Genomic DNA, 15786 nt, shown 5'->3' with positions numbered 1-15786 from the left:
GTCCCCTCCCAAGAGCTTAGTACAGTGCCCTGCACGCATTTAGCGTCCAATACGTGGGTTTGGTGAGTTTTCCTGGGGAGGCCGGGCCTGGGGGCTGCAGTGGACGCGGCTGAAGGCCGGGCTGCCGGCCAAGACCACTCCCCTGCCCGGCCTGTTGTTAGCCCGCGCGTGTTTCGGGCCCTACAATAGCAGGCTACGTGACTGGCGCGGAAACAATATGCCCACCAGTTTTGCTTATTTACCCTAACCTTCAAAGAGGCCCATAGGTCCCCCCGTCGGCTAGTTCAACAAATAAATCCCTCCCCTCTCCGGCCTCGTCCGGCCGACAGAGTCCCATTGTTCGGCCCCCCAGCCCAGCCCCCTCCTCCATTCCAGTCCCTGCCCTTTCGGAGGGGAAGGGGGTCGCCGACGACCCCCCGGACACGCCCCCGGCGTCGAGCTGGACTTGGGGCGGCTGCATTTGAACTTGCACCGGGCGGATTGGGTTAAACCCAACACGACCCGTGGCGAGAGCTCATCTGGAACTAATAATGGAGCACCGGCCGGGGGGCCGGGGGCGCCTGGGTCCGGGACCCCGGGCCGATGCTGCCATCTACCGCGGCGGCCGGAGACGAGCCCGCGGCCCCGCTTCCCGGGATAAAGAGAGCAGCCCTGCCTCGCCTGCCTGCTTTAAAGCCCCCTCTCCTAATTATAGCGCAGGTTGCTCTGATCTCTGTTCAGCTGTCCATAGTGTGTCTCCTGGATTAAGCTGGGCGTTTGTCGGTCATTCGCTTAGATGGAAGACACTCTGATTTTTTTTCTTTTTTTTTTGGGGGGGGGGGGAGGGTGTCTGGGTTATGCCGGCACATTACTGAACTGCAAGTCACATGCTCGACCCAGAAATGATGAAAACATCTGTTTTGCTTTAGAAGGCGCAGAGCGCTGCGGGGGGAGAAGAAGGGGATGGAGCTCGCTCTGGACTGCCACCTGCTGGGAACCCGTCAGAATGCAGCGGGTCCCCAGACAATGAAGGGGAGCAGAGGTGACCCCCCACCCCTCCATCGGAGGCTGGGTGCCTACGTTTGGGGGGATCCTCCTTGTAAGGGGAAGAGTGGGAGACAGGGAGCAGGGAGAACTTACCAGGGCATGAATCTCCCAGGTGGCTCGTTGCTAATCCTCCAGGCTGAAGAAAAAAATAAAAAAAAACAACTTCTTTGCCCCCTAGGTTATTACCAATCGCCAGGACTCCCAGACCCTGCCGTAATGCCAGAAACTCTCCATCTGGTCCCTTAAATGCCCCTGAGCAGATCCAGAGTGGCGCTTGGGGCTCTAGCACGGCCAGCCCTGTTTTTAATTAATCAAAATGGGGATTGGCAACTGGCCTGATTGGGGATGCTGTTGGCCCAGGCTTGAGTTTGTCTTGAGAACATGAAGTTGGGCTTGTGGAGACAAGGCAGGAGAGGCCCGGTATTGCTCTGCGGACAGGCTTCCTGATTGGTCATGAGTCTGCATGATTGACAGGATATTTTCAGAGGAGCCTCCTAGCCCAATGCCCACTTCTGCCATTCCCCAGTCAGCTGATCAGGATTCTAGAGAGAGCCCCAAGGCCAAGCGTGTTTGGTGTAGGGAGAGCCAGGTCCGGATAGGCTCTGGCAATAAGACAGGGAATGTGCCTGTTCATCATTATATTGTACTCTCCCAAGTGCTTAGTACAATTCTGTGTCCACAGTGAGTGCTCAATAAATATGACTGAATGAGTGAATGAATACATGGGGCAGCTCAAAGATGGGACTAGAGCTGTGTAATAATAATAATGATTATGGTATTTAAGTGATTTCTATGTGCCAGGCACTGTACTAAGCACTGGGGTGGACGTGAGCAAATCAAGTTGGGCACAGTCCCCGTCCCATGTGGGGCTCACAGTCTCAATCTCCATTTTATAGATGAGGTAACTAAGAAATGAAGTGACTTGCAGAAAAGTAGTGGAGTCAGAATTAGAACCCATGACCTTCTGACTCCCAGGCCCATGCTCTATCCACTAAGCCTAGTGCTTTGCACATAGTAAGTGCTTAACAAATGCCATTATTATTAAGGCACACTCCTTCTCCAAAATGGGCCCAGGTGTGCCAGTATCCAGGCCATGGAGATCTGGCAGGTATCAAGGGAGTCTGGAACTATGGAGGCAACCCACCTCAGTAATCCTGATGCTTTATCCTGCTTTTTCTCAAAGACCTAAGTTAGGGAGGCAGCATGGTCTAGAGAATAGAGCACAGACCTGGGAGTCAAAAGGACCTGGGTTCTAATTCCATTTCAGCCATTTGTCTGCTGTGGGGCCTTGGACAAATCACTTAACTTTTCTCTCCTCAGTTACCTTATTTGTAAAATAGGGATTATTATTTATAATAATAATGATATTTATTAAGTGCTTTCCATGTGCAAAGCACTGTTCTAAGCGCTGGAGAGGTTACAAGGTGATCAGGTTGCCCCACTGGGGGCTCACAGTCTTAATCACCATTTTACAGATGAGGTAATTGAGGCACAGAGAAGTTAAGTGGCTTGCCCAAAGTAACACAGCTGACAATTGGCAGAGCTGGGATTTGAACCTATGACCTCTGACTCCAAAGCCTGTGCTCTTTCCACTAAGCCACACTGCTTCTCTGATTAAGGTTGTGAACCCTGTGTGGACTATATCCATCCTGATAAGCGTGTGTCTACCTATCCCAGCACTTAGTACAGTGCCTGGCACAGAAGAAGCACTTAACAAATGCCATAAAAAAAAACAACAAGCCCAATTGGGTCTTTGAACTCTCCACCTTCCCCTGCAAACAGGAGTCACCTTGACTGCCCTGAGTCTCCCCAGCTGGAGACTGTGGGGTAGGTAGAGGAAGAAGACTCTCTAGCAGGATTGGACCAGGCTCTTGAACATGCTCAGGTGTGGCAACAAGGAAAGACTTCCCCCAGCCATTAAACGTGAACTCTGTGAGGGTGAGGAACTCGAGGCAGTCCTGGGATAGATATTTGAATGCCTGGGTTCTTCTTCTAAACAACTCTGGGGCCTCACCAAGCCATCCCAGGTGAAGAGGAATGCAGTCGTGGGGTGGTGGGTTTCTGGGCTGAAATTCAAGGATCATTAATAGTAATAATAATAATAAAAAGTGGTATTTGTTAAGCTCTTACTAAAGAAAGCCCTGGCACTGGTACAGTGCAATCAGAGAAATCATCCCTGTCCCACACCAGGCTCACCATCTAAGGGGAAAGAACAGATATTTAATCCCCATTGTACAGATGAGGTACTTGGGGCACAAAGAATCAACCAATCAATGATACTTATTGAGTGTTCATTAAATGTTTCCAGATTGCACTAAGTGCTTGAGAGTACAATACAACAGAGTTGGTAGACACATCCCCTGCCTACAACAAGCTTAGAGTGTAGAGTTTACAAAGAAGTTAAATAACTTGCCCAAGGTCACAAAGCAGACATGTGTGGAGCCATTCAGTTCTTCTGACTCGCAGGTCTGAGCTTTTTCAACTTGCCAATGCTGCTTCATAATTTACTCTTATTTACCCATATACACTAGAGTAGAGAGTGATATATATATATGTATGCATCGTCCATAAAGTAGAAGTTGCCTCTGGCAGGCTTCCCAATGAGTGTTCTGATTGGCTCTGAGATGGCACTGAGGCTGTGATTGGCTGAGCTGGGCCATTAGAGGAACAGGAGTTGGGGGTAAGGAGGAGGAAGAAGAGGAGAGAAGAGGATGAGATGAGGTAAGGAGTCTCAGGCCCGAGAGCCAGTAATTAATTAATTATGGTATTTGTAGTAGTCATCAGGACATCTGGGAGAGAGAAGAGTGACAAAAGTGGTCCTTGGGTTTACAGGTTTGCTGGGCCTGGGACTTGTGGCAATCAATAAATTGTATTTCCTGAGCATTTACAGTGTGCAGAGCACTGTACTAAGTGCTTGGCAAAGAACAGTATAACAGATACATTCCCTGCCCACAAGAGCGAGAGCATGTGGGGTAAGTGAGCCACCCAGCCGCCCTGAGGGCCCAGCCGCTGAGGTTGGCTCCACCTAGGATACAAGCCTTCTCTCTCTCCTCCCACCTCCCCCCAGTGTTTCCCTGCAGGAGGGAGCGTTAACCCTCCAGGGACCCCTGACCTTGGAACATTTGGCTATTTTCTTCTTGTCTCCAACCCATCCTCAGAGTAGGCTGGAAGTCCTCTAGGGTAAGACACAGCTGCCCTAGAGAGGGGAAATGACCTTGTTTATGAGGAAAACAACGTGGCATTTTGAAAGAGCATAGACTCAAGAGTCAAAGGCCCTGGATTCTAATCTCAGCTCCACTGCTTACCTACTGGTTGATTTTAGGTAAGTCACTTAATTTCTCTGGGTCTGAGTTTCTTCACCTGTAAAATGGGAATTCAATACCTGTTCTCCCATCCTCTTAGACTGTGAGCTCCCTGTGGGACAGAGATTATGTCCAACCTGATTACACTGTATCTATCCCAGTGCTTAGAACAGTGCTTTGCCCATAGAAACACTTTAAAATGCTATTATCATTCATAAATCACCATGTGATACCCTTCTTTGTCTCAAGTTCTTCAACCCACAACTCCAAATGCCTGTAAGCCTGTTCTAGACGGTAAGCCAGTTGTGGGCAGGGATTGTCTCTCTTTATTGCTTAATTGTACTTTCCAAGTTCTTCGTAGAGTGCTCTGCACACAGTAAGCGCTCAACAAATACGGTTGAATGAATGAATAAATGCAACTGCTCGACTGCTTTGGGATTGGAGAAGCTCTATATTTTCAGCGAAATTCCATAGTTTCCAAAGCTAGATCACACCCAGCCTCTGATTTTTTTATCTCCACCCCCAGCCCTCAAGGTTCTGACATTCCACTGCTGGTCCAATGCTTCAATTAGCCAGAAAGCGAGTCAATCAATCAAAGGTTCTACTGAGTGTTTATTGTGCGGAGTGCTGTACTAAACACTTGGGAGTGTTAAATAGACTGTAAGCTTCTTTCGGACAGGGATTGTGTCTACCCACTTGGTTGCATTATGCTCTCCCAAGAGCTTAGTACCCAGAGAGAGTTCAATAAACACCATTGTTTGACTAATTGAATAGCTGCTTCATTGATACGTGAGATTCCACTGTGCCTTGTGAACCTCAGCAAAATATCAAAACCTCAGCTCAGAAGAGGAGGAGGAAACACCCGGAAAAAGAGAAAATGGCAAAAAAAAAAAAAAAAATTATCAGTGATTCTGAAGGTTACTGGGATGTAGGAACTGAGCCTTCCAGAGTGTCACAGTTCTCCTGTTGGAGAATTTTTTTTTTTACTCAAAATACCAAAGCCCAGACTGTATTCAGGGGAACCCATGTTCAACCCTAAAAATACCCAGCCCAAGCCAACTATGTGCTACCCACGGCCACCTGCTAAGGCAGACGTCCCCGTGTAGAGATGCTTAAGAATCTAAATGTAAGAACAATAAAATCTTCTTTCTCCTCCTCCCTCTGCAAAAGGAATCCAATCTGTGGGAAATATTGAAAACTTCCATGATGCTCGGTGCCGAGAGAAGAGGCTTTGAACTTTCTAGGTATTCTCTGTCTGGAGAGCCCTCCAGTGGTCAAAAGGAAATTGTTGTCACCAGAAACAAGGCCCAGCGAGGCAGGGATGATAACAAAAGCCAGCAGCCCCAACCTGGTCCTGACGAGCTGTCTGGGTAGCAGCCCTGTTTCTCTCTCCCCAAAGAGATGTGGATGCAATCAGCAGACTGAGCTAAACCATGCCTGAGACCTAAGAGAAATCAGGCTGAGCCTAAAAGGAATCATATAGCAGACTTAAAATAAATTAAGCAACCTCTTCCTGGCTTCTTGGAGGGTTTTCATGAGAATTTCTGTTTCCCTGGAAGTTCTGACGGCACTTCCTGAAAGCTGGCATTTATGAATGTGTGTTTGCCTAGGGTGTGTCCTGTAATAATAATGATGGCATTTATTAAGCACTTACTATAATAATAATAATGATGGCATTTATTAAGCACTTACTATGTGCAAAGCACTGTTCTAAGCTGTAGGCATTTGATATTCTTCCCACCCTCAGTCCCACAACACTTTTGTCTGTATCCTTAAAATATTTATTTATATTAATGTCTGTCTCCCCCTCTAGACTGCTAGCTGGTTGTGGGCAGGGAATGTGTCTGTCGTACTCTCCCAAGCATTTAGTACAGTGCTTTGCATGCAGTAAGTGTTCAGTAAATAAGATTGAATGAGTTAATGAATGTCTACTAGACTATGTTATTATAATAGTACTTCCTATAGTGGTATCTGTTTAGTACTCACTATGTTACTATTGTTCTAAGCACTAGGGTAGATAAAGGTAAATCAGGTCAGACACAGTGCCCCTCCCACATGGGGCTCACAGTCTCAATCCCCATTTTACAGATGAGATAACAGGCCCAGAGAAGTGAAATGACTTGCCCAAGGTCACACAGCAGACATCATCATCATCATCAATCGTATTTATTGAGCGCTTACTATGTGCAGAGCACTGTACTAAGCGCTTGGGAAATACAAATTGGCAACACATAGAGACATGTGGCAGAGTCAGGATTATAACCCAGGTCCTTCTGACTCCCAGGTCTGTGCATTATCCACTAGACCACACTGCATCTTACAAGTACCAAACAGGGAAAAGATGGGCTTAGGACACTGAGTACAGTGGAAGTTGTATTTCCCACGCCGTTCAGACCTTGAGCCCATTTAACAGGCCTGGGGTTTTACTTTTTCCATGAAGCTCTCCTCTCTTGTCTCTCTCTCTCTGACACAGACCTGGGCCTCTGTCAGTTTCTACAACCCACCAGGGCTGATGGGCAGCCTGGAAACTTTGGTTTCCGCTCCTGGAACGATCCGGCTTTATTGCCCACACACGATTTATGTTTGTTTGTTTTTTTCCAAGCCGGATCCTGTTGAGAAATCTTAGTAATAAAGCATTCTGTGGTCAACTGAAAGACAAACTTGGCTTTGGAGAGAACATCCCAAAAGAGTGACTCCCAGAAGATCCATCTCAGTCTAGAGAAACAGCATGGCTTAGTGGAACAAGCATGGGCCTGTATATCAGAGGACCTGGGTTCTAATCCTGACTCCGCCACTTACCTGCTGTGTGCCCTTGGGCAAGATTTCTAACTTCTCTGTACCACAGTGCCCTCGTCTGCAAAACGGGGATTCAATACCTGTTCTCCCTCATTTTGAATGAAGTGTTCAATCGCATTTATTGAGTAGTTACTGTGTGCAGGGCACTGTGTTAAGTGCCTGAGATAGTACAACACAACCATATAAAAGACACATTCCCTGCCCATAATGAGCATACAGTCTGTTTAGACTATGAGAAGCATGTGGAACCTGATTTTCTTGGATCTATTCCAGCGCTTTGTACAGTGCTTGATACATAGTAAGCACTTAACAAATGCAAGTATTGTTATTATTATAACTGATTATTGTTATTATTATATTATCCCTTATCTACTTTCCAGAGAGTTCTTCCGCCCCCTGTTGCCAGTTTTGTTGCCAGTTCAGGAACATTTGTAGATTTTTCTCATTTTTCTCAATCTAATAATAATTAAGTATTTACTATATGCTAGGTGCTGGGAGAAACCCCATGCATCCACAGGTCGTTCACAGTTATTATAATCCCCAGGATTTCTATAGCATCTTTCTTCCTGAAACTAATGCAATTTCATTTTTATCCTGCCAATCTAGCCTTAAAAAGGTATGTATTTCCAGGGCATCAAACAGCTAGAAATTCAAAGCCTTCTATACTCAAGCATAGACATTCCCAGGAAATGGGGAAAGGTGGGCATTCTATTTCCATTTCTCCCATTTTACAGATGGAGAAATGCAGGTTCAGAGGGATTGACTCACCCCATCTCTGGTATATTGTACTCTCTTGAGTACTTGGTACAGTGCTCTGCACACATTAAAGGCTCAATCAATACTATTGATGGATTGATTGACTGAGTGACCCAAAGTCATATAGCGGGTTAATGGCAGAGTGGGATCGTGTGCTTGTTGTGTGGCCAGGGTACAGTCATTCATTCATTCATTCAATCGTATTTATTGAGCACTTACTGTGTGCAGAGCACTGCACTAAGTGCTTGGGAAGTACAAGTCGGCAACATAAAGGGACGGTCCCTACCCAACAACAGGCTCACAGTCTAGAAACTCACATGTCCACCGGTTCTGTTGTACTGTACTTTCCCAAGCATTTAGTACAGTGCTCTGCACACAGTAAGCACTCAATAAATACGATTGATTGAGTGAGTGATAGGGACTCCTGTGCCCGTATTCTGTGTGACCTTGGGCAAGTTCACTTCACTTCTCTGTGCCTCAGTTACCTCTTCTTTAAAATGGGGATTGTGACTGAGAGCCCCACATGGGAAAGTGACTGTGTCCAACCTTATTTGCTTGTATCCACCCCCTTTTTAGTACAGTGCCTGGCACATAGTAAGTGCTTAACAAATGCCATAATCATTATCATTATTATTATTCCCCCAGCCCTGGGCTCTTTCTTCTTAGCATTTTGGAGGACTGAAAGATGTGGTACATATTTGCTATGGGGTCATTTAAGTCATTTAATATGGGGTCATTTAAGACCCCAGGTGCTGTAGCCTCTATAGGCTTCTGGAATTGGGAACATTCTAAAATCCACAGATCTCTGCACATTGAAAGAAAATCTCCTTCTTGCCCAACATGATTCACTTAAATCATCACAAAAAAATAGTCTTCAATCAATCAATCGTATTTACTGAGCACTTACTGTTTGCAGAGTACTGTGCTAAGAGTTTGGGAGAATACAATAGAGTTGGTAGATGCATTCCTTGCCCGCAACCAGCTCACAGGCTACAGGGAGAGACAGACATTAATATAAACAAATAAATTACAGATATCTACATAAGTGCTGTGGGGCTGAGGAAGGGGTGAATATAGGGATCGAAACAGGGCAACAGAGAAGGGAGTAGGAAAAAAGGAAATGAGGGCATAGTCAAAGAAGGCCTCTTGGAGGAGATGTGCTTTCAATAAGGCTTTGAAGGTGGGGAAAATAATTGTCCATCAGATAGTCTCTAGGTGCTTCTGGAATTGGGAACATTCTAAAATCCACAGATCTCTTCACACTGAAACCAAATCTCCCACTCGTCAAACACATCCAGTGAGATTTACTTTAATCATCCCCAAAAAACATAGTCTTCCCCAAGAAGAAGATAATGTACTCCTCTTCCTTAATGGAGCCATAAGCAGAACTGCTGCAGCTCTTTCAATGAAGGATGGCTTACACTTAAAATGCCTTCAATGGACTTGCTCACAGTGAATCTCTTTCTCTGGTACCTGTTTCCACAGTTATGGAATGAGAAAAATATGGCCATCCACAGTTCAAGTTCCCAGTGATATCTTAGATGGTTCCCGAGGGGTGTCTTCAAAAACTAGGGGAGAAATGGAGGGAGAGGTTCATGGGGAAGGGATAATAATGATGGCATTTATTGAGTGCTTTCTGTGTGCAAAGCTCGGTTCTAACCGCTGGGAAAGTTACAAGATGATCAGGTTGTCCCACGGGGGGCTCACAGTCTTAATGCCCATTTTACAGATGAGGTAACTGAGGCCCAGAGAAGTTAAGTGATTTGCCCGATGTCACACAGCTGACAATTGGCAGAGCCGGGATTTAAACCCATGACCTCTGACTCCAAAGCTCGTGGTCTTTCCACTGAGCCACGCTGCTTCTCAGCGGATCAGCACACCAGTGGTGCTCAGAGTCAGGAAGAGAGAGGAGAGGGATGGATTAGGATCCGGGCTCCTTTTCAGCAGGAATGGCAGAGTTGGAGGCAGGATGGTTTGGCCGAATGCTGACTGTATTTGTATTTATGAAGTGCTTACTATGTACAGAGCACTGTAGTAAGCGCTTGGGAGAGTACAATATAACAGAGTCGGTAGACACCTTCCCTGTCCACTAAGAGCCTAGAGTCTAGAGCGGAGGGTTATTTATTCATTCATTCATTCATTTGCATTTATTGAGCGCTTACTGTGTGCTGAGCACTATACCAAGCGCTTGGGAGAGTACAATATAACAGTAAGGTGACATTTCCTACCCATAGAGAGCTTACAGTCTAGAGTAGGAGATAATCATTAAAATAAACAAATAAATGACAGCTATGTCCATCAGTGCTGTGGGGCTGGGAGGGGGGTGAATTAAGGGAGCAAGTCAGGGTGATGCTGAAGGGAGTGGGAAAAGAGGAAAGGAAGACTTACTTGGGAAGGCCTCTTGGAGGAGATGTGCTTTCAATAAGGCTTTGAAAGGTGGGGGAATAATTGTCTTTCTGATTGAAGAGGGAGGGCATTCCAGGCCAGAGGCAGGGTGTGGGCAAGGGTTCAGTGGTGAGATAGATGAGATGGAGGCACAGTGAGAAGGTTAGCATTAGAGGAGTGAAGTGTGAGGGCTGGGTTGTAGTAGGAGAGTAGTGAGATGAGGTAGGAAGGAACAAGGAGATTGAGTGCTTTAAAGGCAATAGTGAGGAGTTTTTGTTTGTGGAGATGGATGGGCAACAGTTGGAGTGTATAACGGAGTTGGTAGACACCTTCCCTGCCCACAAAGAGATTACAGTATAGAGCAGGGGGTTATGGGATTCTTGGGCTGCCTTTTGGGCTCAGCCATGTCACCCCACTGTTAACAGGAGTTCACCCAATAGATACCTCAACCACAACCAGCGGGGGGTTTTGCTGATCTCCTACTACAGTCCCCGTTTTCCTCTGCTCCCCCTCCCCTCCCCATCGCCCCTACTCCCTTCCCCGCCCCACAGCACTTGTGTATATCTGTACATATTTATTATTTTATTTATTTTATTAATGACATGTATATACCTATTATTCTATTTATCTATTTTGATGCTACTGTTGCCTGTCTACTTGTTTTGTTGTCTGTTTCCCCCTTCTAGACTGTGAGCCCGTTGGGTAGGGATTGTCTCTGTTGCTGAATTGTACTTTCCAAGCGCTTAGTACAGTGCTCTGCACACAGTAAGTGCTCAATAAATACAATTGAATGAATGAATGAATGCAGCCCAGCCTGCACACTTCACACTTAGTACAGTGCTCTGCACACAGTAAGTGCTCAATAAATACGATTGAATGAATGAATGAATACAGCTCAGCCCGCACACTTCTCTCTTCTAGCGCCAGTTTGCTCACCATTCCTCCATCTCATCTATGTTTTTATGGCATTTGTTAAGCAGTTACTAGATGCCAAGCACTGTTCTAAGCACTGGGGTAGATGCAAGGTAATCAGGTTAGACACAGTCCCTGACCCACGCAGAGCTTACAGTCTTAATCCTCATTTTATAGATGAGGTTGTGGAGGCACAGAGAAGTGAAGTAATTGGCCCAAGCCACATAACAGACAAGTAGCAGAGCCAGGACTAGAATCCAGGTCCTTCTTCTTTCCCACATCCTCCCTCTGGCCTGGAACTCTCTCCCTCTCCATATATATGCCAGACCCTCACTGTCTCCACCTTTAAATTCTTATTAAGGACACATCTCCTCAAAGAGGTCATCCCCAATTTAGCCCTCTTTTCCCCTACTCTCTCTCCCTTCTGCATCATCTATGCACTTGGATCGTACCCTTTCTTATTGTCTTATGAAGCTGGGTCGTCTCCGACCCATAGCAACGCTGTGGCCACATCTCTCCCAGAATGCCCCACCTCCATCTGCAATCGGTAATGGATCCATAGAGTTTTCTTGGTCAAAATACAGAAGTGGTCTACCATTGCCTCCCTCCACACACTAAATTTGAGTCTCCTCCCTCGACTCTCTCCCGTGCCACTGCTGCCCAGCACAGAGCAGTTTTGACTTGTAGCAGACTGCCTTCCACTCGCTAGCCACTGCCCAAGCTAGGAATGGAATGAATGGGCATGCCTCTGCATGGCTCTCCCTCCTGTAGTTGAGACTGGTAGAGGACTGGAAACTCTCTATGTGCAACCCTGAGAGGGGCTGTGTCCTTTAGGTACTTTGTATTCACTCCACCCTCAGTCCCACAGTGCTCATAGACATATCCTTAATTTATTTATTTATATGAATAGCTGTTTCCTCCTCTAGACTGTAAGATCATTGTAGGCAGGGGAATTAGCTCAAATGATAGCACGCTCGCTTAGCATGTGAGAGGTACCGGGATCGATGCCCTCATTCTCCAAATTTTCTTCTAGACTGTGAGCCCACTGTTGGGTAGGGACTATATATGTTGCCAACTTGTACTTCCCAAGCGCTTAGTACAGTGCTCTGCACACAGTAAGTGCTCAATAAATACGATTGAATGAATGAATGAATGAACTTCTCTGAGCCTTGGTTACCTCATCTGTAAAATGGGGGTGAAGACTGTGAGCCCCATGTGGGACAAGGGACTATCCCTGACCTGATTATCTTCTATCTACCCCAGTGCTTAGAACAGTGCCTGGTAAAAAGTAAGGACTTAACAAATACCCTAAAAATAAATAAATAAATAAATGTCATTGATTGATTGATGGATTTGTTTGAAATAGCAACGTCTCCCTGTGTGCAGCCCCGGCTGAGTGTGCGCCCATTCCTGCCCAGGAGCCCTGTTTCATGTACCATGCATAGAAATTGATCAGAGCCCTCAGGAAAGACTCTGAGAAGTAATTTGGCCTAGTGGAAAGGGCTCAGGTCTGGGAGTCAGGGGACCTGAGTTCTTACCCTAGCTCCACCAGCTTGTCTGCTGTGTGACCTTGGGCAAGTTGCTTTAATTTCTCGGTGCCTCAACTACCGTATCTGTAATATGGGGATTAAGACTGACAGCCCCATGTGGGACATTGGACTGTGTCCAACCTGATCGCTTGTATCCACCCCAGCAGTTAATACAGTGGCTGACACATAGTAGCACTTAACAAGTACAATAAAAAAGGCCAATCACGCAATGGCATTTATCGAGTGTATACTGTGTGTGCAGCATTGTTCTAAGTGCTTGGGAAAGTAGGATCCGAGCTCTTATTTCACATGTATGTCGCCCACTTGTACTTCCCAAGTGCTTAGTACAGTGCTCTGCACACAGTAAGCGTTCAATAAATATGATTGAATGAATGAATGAATGAATGTGGAATTTGTTTCACTTGAAAGAAGTCTTCTAAGGGAGCTGGGATCCATGACTATCAAATCTTAGAACTCTGAGTAATCCAGACATTAAAATAAGTGCTGTGGGACTGACTGAAGGTGGGGTGAATAAAGGGTACAAATCTAGTTGCAAGGGTGAAGCAGAAGGGAGAAGTAGGGCAAACGAGGGTTTAATAGGGGAAGGACCCTTGGAGATGTGATTTTAATAAGGCTTTGAAGGTGGGAAGAGTTGGGGGTCTGTCATATATGAAAAGGGAAGGAGTTTCAGGTCCCAGGCAGGACATGGGAGACAAGATCGAGATACGGGAAATAGGTTGGTGTTAGAGGAACGAAGTGAGAGGGTTGGGTTGTAGTGGAAAATACTACGGCGAGGTAAGATAGAAAGGGGCAAGGTGATTGAGCCAGTGGTATGTGGTAAGGAGTGTCTGTCTGATGTGGAGATGAATCAGGCAACCACTGGAGATTCTTGAGGAATGAGGAAACATGGTAGACAGCAGGAACCACATCTGGAGTGTTTAGAGAGATGGTGGGAATGAAAAATCTTAAGTAGTTAATCCACGGAGTAGATAATTCACTCCCAGAGCCCTAGCTACTAGCTCTGCTGTGCAGATCCATTTCCCATTTTAAGAGAATATGAGAATTCCCCAAACATTCCCTGTTCCTTTGGTCTCCTCTCTCTCTTTCCATCTCTATAGGCCTTTAGGGTCCTATCCATCCCATAGTAACAATACTGGGGTAGCTTCCGTGCCTGGAGGAGGAGGCTTTGAAAAATGTTTTAATTATCTGCCTTTCTTTCCCTGGCCCGGGCTCCGGCTTTGTGAAGAGAGGAACCGTTAGAAAAAGAAATTTCCTAATGAGACAAGTCACAGTTGAACTGAGCTATTCTCAAGTTGGTTGACTGCTGAGTTGTGAACACAAAAGCGTCTTCTGCTTTCTCTCAAACCTTCCCAAATATTACGCACTGTCATTTGGAAACGGACAGGGTTATGACACAACAATTATATCATTTGCATGAAAAAAGCATAACAACTTATTGTTGTGCTGGAAAAGGGAGTGGTCTCCCAATTACCCTTCTCCAATTACCCTTCCCGGTATCTCCCTCTCTCCTCCACTGATATAAGTGGTACATCAGGTGTTGGGTCTGGCTAACAATGATTGACAAGGGCATATTTCTCATAGAAGACTACTGTTCCAAGCTGATTGCTTGCTGCCATCTGGAGCCCAGTTAGAGAGAGATGTGTGCACACATGCTCCCAGTTGTGCACATACACACTTCTAGATGTGCACACACACTTTCTCAGGTGTACACACTCAGATGGTTTTCCAGTATAATAGTGTGTTAAAAGGGCACACCTGTGGGGAGGACTCACCCTTCAACAGTAATAGTTGTGGTCTTTGTTAAGCATGTACTATGTGCCAGTGTACTAAATGCTGGGGTAAATCATCATCATCAATCGTATTGAGCGCTTACTCTGTGCAGAGCACTGTACTAAGCGCTTGGGAAGTACAAATTGGCAACATATAGAGACAGTCCCTACCCAACAGTGGGCTCACAGTCTAAAAGACTGTAGATACAAGATAATTATGTCCACATGGGGCTCACAATCTAGGGAAGCAGTGTATCCTAGTGGATAGAGCACGGGCCTGGAAGTTAGAAGGATCTCTGGTCTTTTCCTGGCTCGGCCACTTGTCAGTCATGTGACCTTATGTTCTGTTTATATGGTATTTGTTAAGCGTCTTACTATGTGCCAACCATTGTTCTAAGAACTGGGGTAGATACAAGATAATCAGGTTGTCCCACATGGGGCTCAGTCTTAATCTCCATTTTACGGATGAGGTAACTGAGGCACAGAGAAGTTAAGTGACTTGCCCAAGGTCACACAGTAAACGAGTGGCATCGTACTAAGTGTTGGGGTAGATACAAGCTAATCAGATTGGACACAGTCCATATCCCACATGGGGCTCAAAGTCTGATTTGCCATTTTATGGATGAGGTAACTGAGTCCCAGAGAAGTTAAGTGACATGCCCAAGGTCACACAGCAGACAAGTGGTGGAGCGGGATTAGTGGTGGAGCAGGAGGTCCTTCTGACTTCCAGGCCTGTGCTCGACCCACTAGGCCATGCTGCTTCACCTTGGGCAAGTCACTTCTGTGCCTCACCTACTTGATCTGTAAAATGGGGTTAGGACTGTGAGACCCGTGCAGGGCTGGGATTGTGTACAACATGATTAACTTGTATCTGCCCCAACATTTAGTACTTCACCTGGCATATAGTTAGCACTTAACAAATGCCATTAAAATAAAAAAAAGTAGAGCAGATATTGAATCTCCATTTTGCAGAGGAGGGAACTGAAGGACCGAGAAGTGAAGTGACTTGCCCAAGATCACAGAGCAGGTCAGTGGCAAAGCCAGGCTTAGAACCCAGGTCCTCTGACTCCCAGGCCCATCCAATTTCCATTAGGCCACATTGCTTCCTTCAGCTTCAGGAGTGGATGGGAGAGGGTATGGGAGAAATGAGGGGGCATGGGGACCCTGACAGTGCTACTTCTCAGTCCCTGTCCCACATGGGGCTCACAGTCTATCAAAACCTCAGAATGCTGGAGAGAAGTCAGATGTCATTATTATTAACGATAATAACAATACCCAATCTGGTTAATG

This window comes from Tachyglossus aculeatus, chromosome 11 (assembly GCF_015852505.1).
Source record: "Tachyglossus aculeatus isolate mTacAcu1 chromosome 11, mTacAcu1.pri, whole genome shotgun sequence".
In the NCBI taxonomy this organism is placed as follows: Eukaryota; Metazoa; Chordata; class Mammalia; order Monotremata; family Tachyglossidae; genus Tachyglossus; species Tachyglossus aculeatus.
This window is presented reverse-complemented; position numbering follows the sequence as displayed.